The sequence below is a fragment of the Canis lupus genome, chromosome 17 (assembly GCF_011100685.1).
Source record: "Canis lupus familiaris isolate Mischka breed German Shepherd chromosome 17, alternate assembly UU_Cfam_GSD_1.0, whole genome shotgun sequence".
Lineage (NCBI taxonomy): Eukaryota > Metazoa > Chordata > Mammalia > Carnivora > Canidae > Canis > Canis lupus.
Window position 1 is genome coordinate 16,316,247 of NC_049238.1, and position 19,185 is coordinate 16,335,431.

The 19,185-nt window shown below is 38.6% G+C and overlaps 1 long non-coding RNA gene across 7 annotated transcripts in view; it reads left to right on the top strand.

The window, feature by feature from the left end:
- The window catches only part of LOC106559913, a 372,001-nt gene that overhangs the window by 21,915 nt on the left and 330,901 nt on the right, over window positions 1-19,185 (top strand). For 6 of the 7 annotated variants that reach the window (XR_005372178.1, XR_005372180.1, XR_005372174.1 and 3 more), the window contains exon 3: window positions 8,576-8,893. This is a non-coding gene — a long non-coding RNA (uncharacterized LOC106559913). The remainder of the gene's footprint in view (window positions 1-8,575; window positions 8,894-19,185) is intronic. The other variant, XR_005372176.1, reaches the window with a different exon arrangement.

Below are 19,185 nucleotides of genomic sequence, written 5' to 3' on the forward strand. Positions count from 1 at the left end.
ATGATACTCTCAGGAACTAAGATGGCTGAAGCTTAATTAATGGTGACTATTAGCATTGCTTTTCTTGCAGAGGTAACTAATGAAGTGATCTGTTGCACTTGGACTAAGATACACTTACTTAGCCCGCTTAACAAAATACCTACAAATTCACTTTGATTTTGCAATTTGTGAGGAAAAGAATTCATCAGCTACTTGTTCACATGTTTCCTGTAGACAGTGGGTGCTCTCTTTTCTTTGCTCCCTAAAACTCAGGACTTCATTTTAGAGATTAAGTGTTCAATGAATATTTGAGGATGGCATATTCTAAGTGGGTTGCCCCAAATCTCCCAGAGGTATTCTTCAGTATCTTTCCTCCCATCCACTAGTGTGCATTCCAGCGGGAGGCATCACACAGTATATTTCAGAGCCCTTTGGAAGATGGTGATTTTCATGCATGAAGCACAGGGTTCTTAATGAGACACGGGTTGAGAGCATGTCTGTCTCCTTGTGTTCTAAGAGAAAATTGCTGCTGGTGACATTGTATAGGTTTTAAGAAACCCTTAGATGAATTTGTTCTCATGTTCTCTTTCTGTGTTATTCTTTTTCTTAAATTCCAACATGTTGCTGTCATGTTGGCAGCAATGAACACTGTAGTGGAAAATGCATCCAAACTTCTTTTCAGACCAACCCTGTTTCCCCTTAGGTGAAAACTTTCCAAAATTAGACGCTCTTGGTGTGACATTTCTTGATATTGAGCTGAACTCAGTAAAGAATGATGTTTGAACTTCGGATTGTTTTCAAGATATATATATATATGTATATATATATTTCAAAATATACTTTTCAACTGTCACATTTTATTCATTTTGTGAATGCACAGGTACAATGCTTGATTTTTAGATCGACTCTTAGTCATTTATTACAGAAGATACATTTGATTATAAATATGTTAACCTCTGTATTGACTATGGCTGAAGTCTAAATAATGATAAATAGTACAGCTGGGAGATGACTTACGTAAGTGTTAAAAGTAGGATTTGATTCCCAAAGGTGTTGATATAAGCAGGAAAATTCTTTTTTAGGGAATTCAACATTAGTGGTATATGAAAATATGTTTGCATTTCAGAAAATTATGTTTGTATTACCAGGAACAACACTTAGTACCAAGGAGTTAAAATCAGTAAATAATGTGTTATTAACCTTTAAGCAAAATGCCTAGCTTTGATAATAGAAATGCAAAAAGAGGGACATTAATGATGTTATTGCTGTTTCATGATGTTACTATTGGATTTCCTTTGGTTCTTATTGTTCTAGGGGCATTTTCTAAACACAGTGTCACAAAAGCTTCTGTTCCCTCTCACCTCTCCTCTCCCTCCCTTCTCAACCAGGTTTGATTCTTCTGATGCCCCTATTTTTAATCAATATTTATACTGACGAAAAATTCTCTTAAATGGTCTGATTCTAAAGTTTGAAGTCGTTGTCAACCTTTATCCCTACCATTCAACCAATAAAGTATCAAGTTCAAATTTTAGTCTTAAGTATTTAAAAACCATTTAAGATTAGGAACTATTTCCATTGTATAGGAAATAGTTTGGTGATATCCTTTTGATATGATAAGTTGAATAAAATTTTACTGACCTCTGATATGCCAGAGAATGTATATTATTTTGTGCATCTAAGTAACCTTATGGGATCACTATTATTCTCCATTTTACAAAGGAGAAATTAAGGACAAAACTGGTTCAAAAATTTGCCTGAGGTCACAAAGCTCATAGAAGGTAAAGATGTGACTCAAACTTCAGTCTGTCTTACCCCAAGTGCTGTCCAAATCATCAAGACTGTTGGAGATTATAAGCACATTTGGTTATACACAAGTCTACAATAGTAACCCTCCAGCCTTTCTTACCTGCTAGTTCTGAGAATATAATATTATAAACAGATGATGAGGTCTGAAAAGTACTTTCCTTTGTTCGTGGATACAGGAGAAAGGCTGATCAATGAGCAAGGGGCACTCTCCTCTTCTCAGGGACCCTCTTCCCTTGAAGTCTGGGCATGCAGAGCCAACTCTGTCTCTTTCACTTCTTTGCATGCCCTTCAATTCAGCTTCAGTAGCACTTACCAGCTGAAGAAGGTGGCAATGTGGTGGGGGAGGGAGAGGACTTAGAATGCCCCTGAGAGGTATTCCTGGGTTTTAAGCAGACCTTCCCCATAACATCTCCCTGATTTAGGACTGCTGTCCTTCAGAGAGGGTGGAGTTGGGGTGTGGGACATGATGGCTTTAAGAGGTAGAGGAGGTTTTATAGCCTGGGTGGGGTAGTAGTTAGTAGTAGAGAGGAGAAGGTAGCTTTGGTCTGTGAGAAGGCTTGGGTTTAGGGGGAAAGGGGGATGGAGGGGCAGTGCCTGGGGGTAGGGCTAAGAGTAGGGACAAAACAAGGTTCTGAGAGCAGGAGATATATGGAGGCCCAATTAGAAATGTGTATCTCCTTTGCTTCCCTGTGTTCCCCTGGAGGAGCTCGCTACTTATCATCCATTGCCTGCAGATGTAGCCTCTTCCCAAAGGATGCTTCAAATGTTTGTATCTAGGATCATCCCTCTATAGAGGCTCCCAACTTGGCCTCTTTTAATACTTAGTTACAAGTCAATACCAAAAAAAAAAAAAAAAAAAAAAGTCAAATCCCTTTTCTAGGGAGCTATTTTTTTTTTTTTTTAAGATTCATTTATTTATTTGAGAGAGGGAGAGTGGGTAGGGGCAGAGGGAGAAGGAGAGAAATTTAAGCAGACTCCACACTGAGGGCAGAGCCCTATGCAAGGCTGGATCTCACCACCTTGAGATCATGACCTGACCTGAAACCAAGAGTCAGACACCAAACCAACTGTACCACCCAGGTGCCCTAAGATAGCTGTTCTTGATAGACTAAGGAGTAGGGTTCACCTCCTTCCAATGACACTGACTTATAGGCCACAGTCCTGTGTTTATATAAATTTATTCCAAACAAAGCTTAGGAGATCAGAGGCTTGTCTCTGCAATACACAATCATTAATTTGGCAAAACACATTTCTCTTTTGCCTCAGTAAGGGCTCATCTGGGCAAATACCAACACAACTCTAAAATGTCTCCCAAAGATCAGGAAACAGTGCTATAAACCAGTGCTATAACACAATTCACTGTGTACAAACATTGCCCAGTGATAGGTGCTGATTTAGTAGGACTAAGTTGGAACCTGAGATTCTGCATTTCTTCTAGCTAATGCAGACACCAAGAGCCCCACTTTGTGTTGCGAGGATCTAACTGCTTTTGCATCAGAGGCTCCAAGCTCTTACGCCGACATAGCCATAGACACACACCCCAACTGGCTCTCAAAATGTGTCACCATTCCTTTTGCCAGTGGCTGTTAGGTTTTCTCTGCCTAAAAGAGTCTGGACTGATGCTCTCTGGTCAAAGATAAGCTTCTAGAAGCTCTCACAGTCTTTGCCTTGCTTATATATGCCTGCCCCCTGAGGGCCTTAGGATGCCTTTCTTGCCACCCTCCCTGCTGGAGAGAGACAAGTATGCTCATCATGTTTGTAGCCTGATTGTGTTTCTACTGCCTGAGGCTGGGCTTTTGAATTTTTCAGCAGAAAAAAAAAATACTGGGAAATAATTTTCCTGTTGGTGGGCTCTCTAAAGGTTACATACAACTACAGATACTCCACACAGATAGGTAACAAAGAAAATGGGCTCTTCCATTGCTGACCTCATTGCTGGCAAGTGATGATGACCAGCAACCCACGTGGCCCTTCTCAAAGGGCTCCAGACTCTCTCTTTTACCATGATTAATTTTATGTTCTGAACTGAAATGACAATCATTTATTATTCTGTTTTACATATGCACCTCCAGGGAGTCCAGCTAAAAGCTCTAATTTTCTAGTTCAATTGTAATGCTGTTCTTTGAGAGGCATTGACTGCAGAGATGCTAAAAGGATGCTAGTTCAGTGAATTATTGAGTTTTAGATAGAATCATATGCTTATATGGATTCAGGTGATGCTCACTGAAACATGATGCAGACCTCTTTCCCCCTGGGCCTATATGTTCATAGGGGGAAGAACAGTAAGTTTGGATGGGAGTGACCTGTTATAAAAATCAATGAGATTGGGCACCCTGAGTATCTGCCTGCGGTGGCTGGCTGTCCTTAGATACAGCCACTGTTGTCAGTCAGCTCTGAGGGGACCTTGGCTGTGGGTCTCCTCATTCTTCCCCAAGCCTGTGGCTGGTGGAAATGGAAATCAAGGCAGTTTTCTGCTAATTTAGATAATGTCATTTAAGATTCCTTCCATTAAAGTGTTTTAACAACATGAAATCTCTTAATCTCCTACTTAAAATGATGAGGGAGATTTCAGAGCAGCAATTTTGAGGTTCTTTGAATTTCTCAAATATGGGTAAAAGTACAGTAACTGGCAAGACCATTGGGTACCTGGACTCATTAGTTAGTTAAGATTAGAACTTTCCTCCCTTACTCTAGCCCCTGGTGAGGCTTCACTTTAACTTCAGCCTTGGTTCTAGGAATATCTTTCAGGTGATATGTGTGCTGGGTATCCTACTTAGATATTTTAGAATGTTAAAGTTTTGGGTTTAAAACCCTCGTTTTGGGTTATTTATTCTCACAACGAATAAAATCGTGAACTTTTTACTTCTGAGTAGGTAAGGGAAGCAAGAGAAAAGAAACAAATGCAGAGCCTTAAGGAGGACAGGAAGAGCCAGGCAATTGGAGGTGAAAGGTCATGGATGAAGACTGGAACAAGTATCCCCAAGCCAGGAGTCAGCCTGCAGCCAGGAGCACACACCAGACCACACCCCAGGGCTCCTAGGGAGGGCAGGGGCAGGTGGGAGTGCGGTTAGCTTGCTCTGGTGATGAAAGAATACATTTTGGCAGATAAACACACACCTTAAAGAAATAAGTGGTCTGGAGGAGGTCACAGCAATGTGTACTTGGGTTCTTGGGGAGATCTTGTGAGTTGTCAGAATTGGGCAATGGTGTTGTACCTTCCCTCTTATCCCTCACTCTTTAGTGATCCTGGGAAAGTAATGACAGAAATAGAAAGAGGCTTTGCTGGCTCAGGCCTGGCCTAAAGAAGAATGATCCAGATGTAGTGTCCATGCTGTGATAGAGAGAATGTGGGTGCAGTACTTAGCACAGTGTGTCACTATGGTTGAAGTCAATAAACATTAGTTTTTGCTGCTTGTTTATTCATTCAGTAAACATAGATCAGGAATGTACCCCATGCTGAGAAATGGGTTACAAAGGGAAAAATAAAGTGTATTCCCTGAACTTTGGGAGCTTAAAAAGTCATGTAATTTTATAATGCAATGGCATAAGTGAGCAAACAGTAATAAAGAGAGAACTGTGGAGTCACAGTAGATGGGACACTGACTGCCTCAAGGGATCAGGGAAGGCTTCAAGGGGAGGTTTTCATTTGACCTGGCTCATGAAAGTTGGTCTGTATGAGGTAGGTGAGCAAAAGGGGAATCTGGTCTTTGGAGGACATTCTGAGATGCCGTGTCAGTATAGGTAATGCCCAAGGAAGGTGGAGGTCCTGGTGAGTTTCAGGAATGGTCATTCATTAGGATGGCTGAAGGGAATGTGTACAGAGGAAATGCTAGAAGATAAAGTGAAAAAACCAATTGAGAAGGTTTCAGCTTGTAGCCCTAACAAGCTGTTTTGTTTTTATCCTCTGGTCAGTAGGAAGCCAGTGGGGTTCATAAGGAAGGGTGCGATACAGCAGATCTCTCTATGCCTCAGTTCTCTCATCAATGTGACTGGCAGAGATACCCTAGGGAGTTGTTTGTCATTTTCTCTATAGTCTCAGCAGATCACCCCTGTTGAACTTGTACTTACTTATCAGGTGTCTGAAGAGAGACAGGCTTGCTCCTTCTCAGGGCAGAAGTCTGAGAACCATGTGCTGCTTTATCATTTCCTATTGCTAAAGCATACCGACAACTCATGCAGCAGCTGGTCCTGAGATGAATCCTATAATCAAAATCAAATTTAGGAGCCCCAAATTTTATTTATTTATTTTTTGTGTATATATAGTTAGAACTCACTCTTCACTACTTAAACTCTACAGCCAGATGCCCTGTACCTTGCTTTACCATGCTTCCAGCTGTGTCCCTTGATTGTACTGCCTGCCCATCACATTTGTGGCCTGAGGACCAGATTGAGATATTTGGTTGGCTGTCAAGAATCAGTCCCCACTCTGCTGTTTCCACAGGCCACCAGTGTGAGAGCCAAACTGTAAAGATTGTTTGCTAGAATAACCTTTCAGGAAGGTTAGTGATGCTTTCTTGCAAAGCTCAAACTTGGGGCAGGTGATAAAATGAGAATTAAACCAGTGCCTATATTTGACTTAGACCAAAAAACAATTTTGGTGATTCAAGATTAAGTCTGTTGTTGTCAGAAGTTTATATTTTCTTTACCTGTATAATGAGATGGTGGGCCAACGTGAACTTTAAAGCCCCCTTTTCTCCCATGTTCTATTGCTTCCTGAAGCTCAACTTCATCTGAAGTCACCAGGAAAGGACCTTTGCACTCCAGTAGGTGTACAACCACTAAGGGATGGCTGAAACCAGCAGAGGGCAAGCATTGGAGATTCTGGCCATGTTGATAGCTATTCAGAGTCTCAGTGCCCCCAGAGGGGGCATGATTGTCCTCTTTGTCCTCATTGTCCTCATTGTCCCCAGAGGACAATGCTGGGGACCAGGGCATATAGCTACTTCAGCTATCATTAGGCCATAGCCTAAATGAGTGCAAAGCAGAGCACACTGCAGAGACAGGAGTGCATGTGAAGGTCACCTCGGAGAAATGAAGCCAGGGATGCCAGACTCCAAAGGCAGAGATTTGCCATACTTGGTGACTTGCCTGGCTCTTTCTCAGACAGAGGAAAGAAGAGAGAAAGAGGGAGAGGGAGAAACATTGATTAATTGATATTTAACAATGACTGTGAACCAAAATTCCAGCAGAATGGGCCTTTAGGCTGCCAAAATGCAGAGAGGATGTTGGTCAGGACCCGAATTCCCAAGGGAAGTTAGAAAATCTTAGAAGTCTGCGTAAGTAATTCTGTACATTTTAAACACTGTACATCAAATAATACTAAATATCTACTAAGTTTTAGTTACTGTTCTAAGCATTGTATATGTAAAAACTAAGTCATCACAACAGTTTTATGGAATATAATGAAGATACTGAGGAGAGAAAAGAACAGGTTATATGACCAAGGCCATACAGTTGATGAACAGAACAATCAGAATTCAAGCCTAGGCAGTCTGGCTCCAGTACCTGTGCTCCAAATGATTGCATCATGCTTACTGTTAGAGTGTGCTTTTGCAGCTCTAACAAATTACTACAAACTTAGAGGCTTCAGGACCCCAACCTTACTATCTTGAAATCCTGGAGGGCAGAAGTCTAAAATGGGCTTAATAATAAAACTATAATTGTAAGTAGAATGCTTTCCTGAGTTCTGTGAGTCATTCTAGCAGATTATTGAACCTGAGGGAGTCATGAGAAGTCCCTGGACTTGTAGCTAGTTGGTCTGAAGTGAGGGCAGTCTTGCTGTGTACTGTGCCCTTTCACTTGTGGAGTCTGTGCTAACTCTGGGTGGTTAGTGCCAGAATTGAATTGCAGTGCATCCCATTATCAGTTGGTGCTGGTATCAGAATATTCCCCATCCCAAGATTCTAACTTATTCACATCTGTGAAGTCCTTTTGCCACGTAAGGTAGTATATTCAACATATACACAGGTTCTAGGGATATGGACCTGTTTGGGGGCCATTATTCTACCCACCACACTACTTCAAAGCATTTATACTTTGAGGACCTTCCATCCAGTGGGTTATATAGAAAAGTCAGACACCGCCAGCTCAGCAGGAAGCAGCAGAGAGATTTTGAAGCTGATCATCTGAGCTGACGAACTCTGGAAGAAGAGTCAGGAGGCCTCAGCCAAGCTCCCCCAAATACTTGCTTGGATTGCTCCTGGCATGTCACCTGGCGTTTTGGCCTCAATTTCTTCATCTAAAAATAAGGATAACAAAATTCTGTAGTAATTTAGTGGGAAATGTATGAAAACATATTTCCAAATGGTTAAAATGTATACATTCTTATTCCTTATGTTCTGCTAAGTCATAAGTGCAGAAGTTTGTTGAACCATTATCAGTCCCAGACTTATTTATTTAACAAATGCACTAGCCCTTCACAAACATCAAGGAGACTTAATTATCATAACAGCCCTGTTACATAGCACTATCCCTATTTAATAGGGAAAAAAGGAGAGGTTAAATCACTTGCCCAAGGTACAGGTCACACAGTGGCAAAACTGAGACTTGAACCCAGGAAATCTGATTGAAAGTCCAGTCCTTTTTTTTTTGTAAGATTTTATTTATTTATTCATGAGAGACACACACAGAGGCAGAGGGAGAAGCAGGCTCCATGCGACGAGCATGATGCGGGACTTGATCCCATGTCTTCAGGATCAGGTCCTGGGCTGAAGGCGGCGCTAAACCGCTGAGCCACCCAGGCTGCCCCAAAGCCCAGTCCCTTAAACCTACTCCATGCTGTCTCTTCCAGATGACAGGTGAAATGAACGGAGTACAGAGAGAATGTGGTCCTGCTCTACCAATCCCTTGAGCCACCATCTGAGCATCACCTGGAAGGATCTGTAGCATCGGAGCATCCAGCAGGTCACACTTGGAGTCCAGAGTCTCCTCTCCATCACTGATGATGGATCTGTCTTAAACAGTGCACGTCACATCACTTTGGTGGTTATAACCTCAGATTCCTGGAGACGCACACTCATTGATTCGGACACTGAAGTTGATAGAGTAATTCCTTCCGCATGTCGGGGCATCCCCTGCTTCTAAGCTCCTCTGATAGCTATTTTGTCAGGTGGTTTATTAAGAGTCTCAGAAGAGTCTGATTCCCCCATATTTTAATTAACCTTTTCTCCCAGCACTTGAAATTCCACTAATAGAGACAAAGAGAAGCAAAATGTTGGCAACTGCAGCTCAAAATTGAGTCTCAATTTGTTCATTTACCAATCATTGAAACTTAGACACTCTGAGTTTTAGTTTCCTCACGGTCAAATCAGGGTCCCAGATTGCTGGGAGGACCAGCCGAGGGGACATATTTACAGTTTCTTGTACAGAATCTAGCTCTGTTTGGAGATCACCAACTCCTACTTCTTATCCCTCTCTTCTTGCTTCGCTGCCCACCTCTGGCTGTGCACTCACACTTTTCAGTGTTGCTACTTTACAAGAGTTGACTTTGCTGCCTTCATGTCTCCTGGGACCATTTGCTTCCTAACTCCCTCCAGTCTAGCCTCTAGCCTAGTTATTCCTTTAAACCAAGCCTGTGTGATCACCTGTAACTTCCTAGTTGCTAAAGCTGATGTCTCTCCTTGGTGGGAACCCTGTTTGATCTTTCTGAAGCCTTGGACACCTAACAACTTCAGTTGCTTACAGTGTATAATTCACCTACTTCTCAAGTGATTGCTCTCCTTGCCTTTGGCTTCTTTTTACATCTGCTGTGCTCTGCATGACTGCCTCTACTGTGTCCCTTTGATGAGTCCCTTTCACTGGCTTGTCTACCTCTGCTTGGCTCCTGCATATGAATGCTTCCCAAAAGTCTGTACTCAGTGCTACTCTTTTTCACACTCCCTTCATTCTTGCCAATAGCTACTTCACCCATATCTTGCTGTATGACTGCGATTCCATGAATAATTTTTTTTTTATGCCAGGTACCACTCTTCTGATCTCTACCCCTATATTCCCAATGGCCTAAACACTAGGAGCTCTACTCATGATCACACAATAATATGCCTCGATATCACCATACTATTCCAAACCAGATAGGATTTGACTTTCTCTTAGCTAATGACCACATACCCCATCACCTCTTTGGCAAAACATTTCTAACCCCTCCTTCTTTCCTCAACAACTCAGAAGATGTATCTCTCTTTGAGTTTCCACAGCATTTTGCTCAAATATCATGAGTAATTGGCAGGCTTAGTTATAGAATCTATGGAACTCTTTCCTCTTTCCGGGTAGTAAGCTTGCTATGGACAGAGACTGGGTGTATGTTACCCTGGGAGAAACTGAGTAGCACCATAGCTCTCAACACTCATTGGGATACTTTCTAATTATTAATCTTTCTCATATGTACATGTGATCTCACCAATGAGTCTGTCAGTTTATTAGAGATTCAGTCTGTGTATTTTTATATGGCCAATAGTATTTGCTTATAATAGTAGTTATAAAAAATTATAAAACTATTTTTGGTTATTTTAGTAATCTTATAAATTGTGTCACTCCTCCCAAATTTATGTGTTCAAGTCCTAATCACCAGTATTTCAAAATATAACTATATTTGGAAGCAGGGCCTTTAAATTAAAGGTAATTAAAGTAGAAGGAGCTCATATGGGTAGACTCTAATCCAATATGACTGGTGTCTTTTTATGAAGAAGAGATTAGGACACAAACAACACACAGACTCAGAGGGCAAACATGTGAGGATACAGCGAGAAGAAAATGGCCTGTAATCCAAAGAGAGACACCTCAGAAGAAACTAACCAAACCTGCTAATGCTTTGATCTTGAACTGCTAGTCTCTAGAACTATGAGAAAATAAATTTCTGTTCTTTAAGCCACCTAGTTTGTGGTGTGTTATAACAGCACCAGAAAACTCCGAAAACTGTTTAATTGCCACTGACCAGATTTGGGGGTTGAGGAGCAATATTCTTTTGGACTTGACATTTGAAAACAACACCTTTCTTTTAATTCTAGAGATGGGTCTAAAACCAGACAATGGATTAAATGGATAGGATACTTGCCATATAGTTTTAAACCAGGGAGAGGGGGAATTTATGTTATTGGCACTAAAATCTAGTGACTCCTATATATTTCTTGTTCTGTTTGCATTTTCTTTCTTTCTTTCTTTCTTTCTTTCTTTCTTTCTTTCTTTCTTTCTTCTTTCTTTCTTGAACAGGGATCTGCAGTTTATGTTACAAGATACCCTATATTTGTCTATAAAACAAACTGTGATGTTTGGGCTGGGAAAGACTTGCAGCTTGATAGTAAGGAAGATGGGAATGCCATGTTCCATTTCTGCCCCAAGGTGGTACATGTATAACAGAGCCTAGGGACTGAATCATCATTTGGTTTTAACAAAGGAACTGTCCAGGTGTGTACAGAAAAGAATCTTTTGAGCTGCTCTTACTGTTAACAATCTGGTTTCATATACCCAGATGATTAGATGTCATAGACATCAGAAGGAGGTCAATAAAATTCAAGCTTTAAACTTTGACAATAATTTGAGCTGAATAATAGTTGAATTTCAGAACTGAGTTGTCATGGTGAGAGCCATTGAAGAGGAATAATTATCTTATAACTCGGTTACTGCCCTGCTGAACTCATAACAATATCCCTAACCCCATTTCCAACTCACCAAGCCCAGATCATATTAAGTCATGCTTAGAAACATTATTTTTATATTCTTTTGTGTATATGTTTGCATTCATAGCCAAATATATGTGTGTGTGTATCAAATATATATAATATATTTGAATAAATATACATTCAGTGTAGCTAATGGAAAAATGGTACAGGTGGTTTAGTTAGCTATAAATTACATATTCTAGGGGAAAAAAAAGTACCATTCAAGTATTCTCAAGAGCCAGGTTACCATAGTACAGAGATGTTAGCAGTAATTCTTTTTGCAATTTAACATATATGACAATCAAGCCATTTTTTCCCTTTGCTTTTGTGAACTAAAATTTCAACTCATTTCTCTTGGGTAATACCATACATTTTCTCCCTTATTAATCCATAACAACACTCTGGTGCACTTTGCTAATCAAAATTGCATGTGCATAATAATTTACAATCTAATAAATACAAGCTTCTTCCACATCTCATCAAATGTAGATGCAATTACTAAAAGATACTAAAATACCAAATATAAATTCAAACTAAGAGGAAATTTAGATGCATCAAAAATAGCGAGGAATAAATGAAATGGGTAACTTATATTAAGTACAGTTTAATCAATTATTTGAGGAAAATCCCCAGGGTGTTTTCAATGAAAGTAAAAAAAAAGAAAAAGACAATTCTTTCACCAAGACAAGAGATTTTTCAAGTGATGCCAATAAGTGATGGGCAGAGGGAGGAGTGAAGATAATTATGACTGTTCTATTTTTGATGGCAATAAAATGAAAGAGAAGAGAAAATTGAGAATTAATGGAGAGGAGTCATTCACGTTCAAGACATGATGACATATCTTCCCCCTCCTCTCTTAAAATAACAATAGAAAATATACAAATTATGAAAAGTCTTTACCAGCCATAGAATCAAGGAAAATATATCAACTACATGGCAGGAATTTAAGGAATTTCTGTGAAATAATATAAACATGGCACTATACTAAAATTTAGAAGATGAATATGTGGCTCCTTTCTAAGCACAGAAGCATCATGAAAGGAAATAGAGGAGATGGTGGCTGGAAACACCTCATACTTTATCTAAGAGGAGAAAGAGCTGGAAGACAAGGCAGTACAACTACCTCCCACATCTGCTAACTTCCAGGGCATTTGGCACCTGCAGCTTGGGACAACTCCAAGTGTTGCCTCTAGTACTGCTGTCTAAACCCTGTAGAGGCCTAGAAATGCCAGGTCTGTGCTTCCTGGGTAGCCTTTCACTATAGAGACACGCTTCACAGGGAGTCAGTGGTCCTTTAGGCCCAGCTCTATACTGGGCTGAGGCTGCTTGAACTGTACTGGAGGATTATAATTTATTTTGTAATGTGACTTTCCTCAATTTTTCTAGAGCAGCGACACAAAATTCTGACAGGAGCCAACCCACTTCTTATTTGGCTAAAAACTGGTAATGAATGCACTAGGTTCTTTTTGGAAAAGAGAGAATGGCATAGAGGGGAAAGCGAGATCTATCAAACAAATACTACAAATTTAAAAACAGAACAAAATGGAAAACAAATCAGTCTTAAAAAATAGAATAATGGCCTTCAAGTGAAATATATTACTGCAAGAGATGGAAAATGTGTGTTCTCAACACACTGAAATCATGTTCACTGAAACCATGACAACATTGAGAGAAAAAGTCATGAACACCATGAAGGATTGGATAGAAATGAGAATCAGACTTACCAAATTAAAAATGCCTGTGGGACCACTGAATAGCAAATTGGACACAGTATCAAATCAAATTGGTGAGTTAGAAGAGCAAATATGAGAAATTTTCTAGAAAATCAGAAGAAAAAGACACAGATGAAAATTAGTAGACTTAAATGTACATATAACAGGGATTTCAGAGAGTATAAACAAGGAGAACTGAAATAATAAAAGAAAATATGGTTGAAGACAATGGTAAGCAAATGATCTGGGACTTAAAATTGTGAAGAAATATTGTATTTCAGGTATACATGGTGGAAGGTATACTAAATACAGACAAAACCTCATGGAATTTCCTAACTTCAGAATATTTATATTGTCAAGTATATTTGGGGTTATGTTAGCTTACAGATTCTGTTTCTCTGGATAACAGAGCTCTGTTAGCTTAAAATGGGTTCCATAATTAAATAATAAATTATGGAACAACCATTACAATGTAATCCTGTGTGGGCATTGAAAGTGATAAAATAATTCATATTGGAAATATACGTATAATATAAACAGATTATAAAATAGTAAGTATGATCTCCCACAAATAATATAGATATATATATACACTTAGCAAATTAGAGAAAGATATACATTTTCAGAGGAACCCTCCCTAAGTAGTAAGAGGATGATAGATAGATTTTAACTTTATTCTCCATGCCTTTATTTTATATATATATATATATACACACACACACACATATATATGTACATATATATACGTATACGTATACACACACATGCACGCATACAGTTTGCACTCCCACCAACAATGCACAGGGGTTCCTTTTTCTGCACATCCTCTCCAACACTTGTTTCTTGTGTTTTTTATTTTAGCTGTTCTGACAGTTGTTAGGTAATTTGTTGTTGTGGTTTTGATTTGCATTTTTCTCATGATGAGTGATGTTGAGCATCTTTTCACATGTCTGTTGGCTATCTGTATGTCTTCTGTAGAGAAATGTCTGTTCATGTATTCTGTCCATTTTTAAATTGGATTATTTGCCTCTTGATGCTGAGTTGTAGAAGTTCTTTATATATTTGTGCTACTAACCCTTCATCAGATACATCATTTGCAAACATCTTCTCCCATTCAGTAAGTTGTCTTTTCGTTTGGTTGATTGTATCCTTATCTGTGCAGAAGCTTTTGATTTTGGTATAGTCTCAGTAGTTTATTTTGTTTCTTTTGCCTTACAAGACATATTTAGGAATATGTTGTTATTAAAGCCAATGTCGGAGAAATTAATGCTTTTGCTCTCTTCTAGGGTTTTTGTGGTTTCAGGTTTTCACATTTAGGTGTTTAATGCATTTTGAGATATTTTTGTACAGTGTAAGAAAGTGGTCCAATTTAATTCTTTTGCATGTAGCTATTCAGTTTTCCCAACATAATATGTTGAAGAGACAGTCCCCATTGGATATTCTTTCCTGCTTTGTCAAAGACTGGTTAATCATGGAACCAGAACCATGATTACAATTAATCATGGTAATTGTGGGTTTATTTCTGAGCTTTCTATTTTGTTCCATTGATCTTTATATCTGTTTTTGTGCCAGTACCTTACTGTTTTGATTAATACAGCTTTGTAATATATCTTGAAATCTTGTATTGTGATACATCCATGTCTGTTTTTCTTTTTCAAGATTGCTTTGACTATTTAGGGTCCTTTTGGTTCTATATACATTTTAGGATTGTTTGTTCTAATTCTGTGAAAAATACTGCTGGTGTTTTGATAAGTAATGCATTAAACCTGTAGATTGCTTTGGGTGGCATGGCTATTTTAACAATATATGTTCTCCTAGTCCATGAACATGGAATGTCTTTCCATTTGTGTCATCTTCACTTTTCTTCATCAATGTTTTAAGTTTTCATAGTATAGGTCTTTCACCTCCTTGGTTAAATTTTTTTTAATTTTTTTAAATTTTAATTTATTTATGATAGTCACAGAGAGAGAGAGAGAGTGAGCGAGGCAGAGACACAGGCAGAGGGAGAAGCAGGCTCCATGCACTGGGAGCCTGTTGTGGGATTCAATCCCGGGTCTCCAGGATCGCGCCCTGGGCCAAAGGCAGGCGCCAAACCGCTGCGCCACCCAGGGATCCCTCCTTGGTTAAATTTATTCGTATATATTTGACTACTTTTGGTCCAATTGTAAATGGGATTTTAAAAAATTTCTCTTTCTACTACTTCATTATTGGTATATAGAAATGCACTGGGTTTCTATAGGTGGATTTTGTATCCTGCAAATGGTATTTTGTTTTGATATACATTACTTTATTCATAAGTGGATTTGAATACTTTCTTTTTTGTCTTTTTTGGCCATTCTTATTTCTCTTTATATATATATATATATATATATATATATATATATATATAGTCCATTTTTTTTCTTTTGCTTACTTTCTTCATCAGTTGTTATGAAACTTTTTGTAAGTTAAAGAATTTCTTTGCCTTGTTGGTGTATGTGAATTTGTTCAGTTCATTTTTGATCCTTTTTTTTTCTGTAGAGAAGTTATACATTTTTAAGTACGAGTATTTATCAATATTTTCTCCCATGGCTTCTGAATGTTTTTATCCTGCTTAGAAATACTTTTATGACTCTGGGGTTACAGTAATTACATATGTGCTTTCTTTTAGGAATGTATTTCTTTATTTGATTGATTTAAGGAATTATACAAAGGCTAAGAGCTTTTTTCCCCCAAAGCATTAGCCAAGTGCCCTAATATAATTTTTCATGTATTAACTCCAATATGGAAAACAGTGCCAAACTGTTTTAATCATAAGAATATCATAATATTGTTTAATATGTGTTTAGACTTGATTCCTTTTATTGCTATACTTTCTCAGAATTTTCTGGGGTAATGTTTTATATTCATTCTTCTTGAAAATCATTTGGCATTATTTCTTGTTACTAATAAAAAATCTCATTAGTATTTTAATTTTGTCTGTGTGAAAGTTGTATATTAGTTTTTGAGAAACTTTGCATTTTTTTCAATATTGAGTTTTATTATGTTAGAACATGTCACACAATTAAATCTTAAGTCATGTTTCTCAGTAGTTCTACATTTTGCTTCATATGGATCCTATGCATTTCTCAAGTTAATTTTAAGCTATTTTATTTTTGGGAGTGGCATTCTGAATTAAATCTTTTCTTCCATTATATCTTCCCGGGGTTATAATTTATATATAAGAAAACTTAATTTTAATGTCAATTACATAAATTTGTTAAATTTTTTAAACCATTTTATCTGGACTCTCTTGAGTTTTGTAAAATAACAACCATCTGTCATCCCCAAAATAATAGAAACTTCTTGATTCTAACTGTACACCTTTATTGCTGTTTTTTTCTTTTTCCTAATTGCATTGGCATGTCCTTGTTTAAAGATCAGTGTGGAAATAGTAGGCATTCTGGTATTTTCTATGATATTAATGGTGATTTTTAGGGCTTCTGTTACACATCTATCTAGCTTTTAGTTTTAAATACATATTCATTGTTTTAAGAGATGTCTGTTTCTACTGTTAATATCTTACCTCAGGTAATAAGTAAGATGTAGAACTGAATTTGAAGTCTCATAATCTAGAGGCCAGTGGATTTTCACAGAAATAGCCATTTTAAAATAATGTGTTCACCATATTCTAAATGACTCATAACGATAGTCTTTGGGTCAAAGCTGCTCCAACTCAAAATGTTCTTGCTCTGACTTCAGTCCAGATGGCATCATATGCAATTATATATAAGAGTAAAAGCTAATCCAGCACTTTTTATTCCATGACTAGGAATCAAAACATTTTAGTGCCCAAGTTTGAGCATTATGCTGATAATGGAAGAGAATCCATCATGGAGTTTCTGTAGAGAATAGCCTTTTCTATACATTACCATCTCATCCTCCCTGCCAGCATCACAGAAACAAAGGGTTGCTCCCATGAATAATTTTAAAGGTTACATCCTTTTTTCTTTTTAGCATTTCCTGAGTTTTTTTCAACTTGAGAGAGTAAAACTTTTAAAAATGTATAACCATATGTCCAGATTTGAAATCCAGTTTCAGTTAAGAAGCCAGGCTTGTTGGCTATTATAATGATAAAATAGGCCAATTTCTGCATCAGGTCATGGCTAAATTGAAAGTACGTGCAATCCCCCCTGGATGCAATTATTTCTCATGTAGCCCTTTTAATAACGCCAACATTTTGTGCCAAACAAGCTGATCAATAGTAGCTCTGGGAGAAAATCTCATCAATGCCAGTGTGTCCTCCATGATTATTATGAACAAATTAAAACTAAAAAGACATACTAAAGTGATCTCCCTCTTACAAGCTCCTGGGGGTGGGCACTGAGGAGAGGTGAGCAGGGAGTCAAAATTTATAAAAATAACCATGGCCCTCCAGGGAGAAACAAATCATGTGGAGACAGTGAAATTCTTCATGGAGAAGGATCAAAATGGGTCCATTTGCAGCCCCTTCATCATCTAGATTGTACAGGGGTGAGCAGTGTCATCACTGGCTGAATGAAACACCTGTCTCCTCTTTTCTTTCCTGGGTCCATCCTCCTCTGCAGTCCCTACCTACTGTAGGGTGCTGGCCTTGGGGCACCTTTGCCTTAATAGTCACTAGCTTCCAGGCTCAGTGGAACAACACTTTCACATGCAGGAAGTAAAGGAAGGGTAAGGGACCTGTAGCGAATCAGTGTACCAAGAGTGGTTGTCTAGGGGGCATATCATGGTTAAAAAGTGTTCAGGATTTCATGGCAACCCATTAAGCATAGGGCTAAGTTGAGATACCCCAGTTGACTTGCCCAACAGCTGGGAGCTAAGCCCCATGTGATTGTGGCATGACCCTAAACTACATAAAACAATTACAATAATTAAGTAATCCAGATGCCACCTTTCCTCTTGTCCCCCAACATCATTTTTTAAACAAAATATAACCATTATCTCTTACATAATGAGATGGGCAGAGGATGGATTTCTGTAGTGGAAAGGGTGAAAGATTGGGAGTTCTCCATTAGTCTTTCCCTGGGATCCCTTCCCCACAAGGATTTATATGTGATAAGCACATATTATCATATTAATCAACCTTCCAATAGGTTCATGTTACAGATTTTGTAAACAGGTCAATACATTGACAAGCATATATTAAACTCCTATCAAGTTTTATGGATATGCAGAAGAATATTAGATATAGGTATTGTCCTTTATGGGTCCTTTATGGGTTTTAGTTTAGTTTGAAATAGTAATTATTGTAACCCAAAGAGCAAGTACTAACTCCATTACTTTCCCCATCAAAACACTCATTCCACTTATTCAAAGAGGCAAAGGAGGTTCAAAGAGTTTAAGGTTTGCTGCAGCCCCTCACCTGGAAGTGGCAGAACTGAAGCTTGAACTTGCATCTGTTTGATTTGCAAGCCTGTGTTTAATTATGGGTTCTGCATCGCCAACATGTGTGGCATAGTTGGAGCACAACCAAGTGCTGGGTGGAATTGGTTTTGCTGGAGGTGAGCAGTTAAGAGATAGGAGGGAGAGGTCCAGGCAGCACAGCCTTCTCTAGGACTCTGCCTAACACCCTGCCCAGAACATGCTGCTGATTGGCTTTTAGACATAGTTTCCACCCTTTCAGAATTAGTCTCATCCTAATATTATGAAAGCAGTAAATCATCACTTATAGCCAGTTCTCATCCTATTTCTACCCCAGACTCAGTTTCATGGGATGAAGGCCTAAATCTTATTTTTAACACTCTTCCTAATACTGGAAACCTTACAGACGTTCAATAAATGTTTGCTGGATAAATCAGCAAATCAATGAACTTGTACAATACACACATCTATATATAGACATAACCATCTAAACAAACAGACGTACCAATGTGCAGGCGTATATACATGCAGCTTAATTTCACTGTAAGAAAAAGGGGAAGGGCTAAGGGCAGTTAGTGTAGAGATTACAGAGATAACTCACTGATATAGAAGAGGGGAGGTCCCCTGACTCTTCTCCAGTAGATCTCAGCCTTAGCTAAAAGGACAATCCTTTC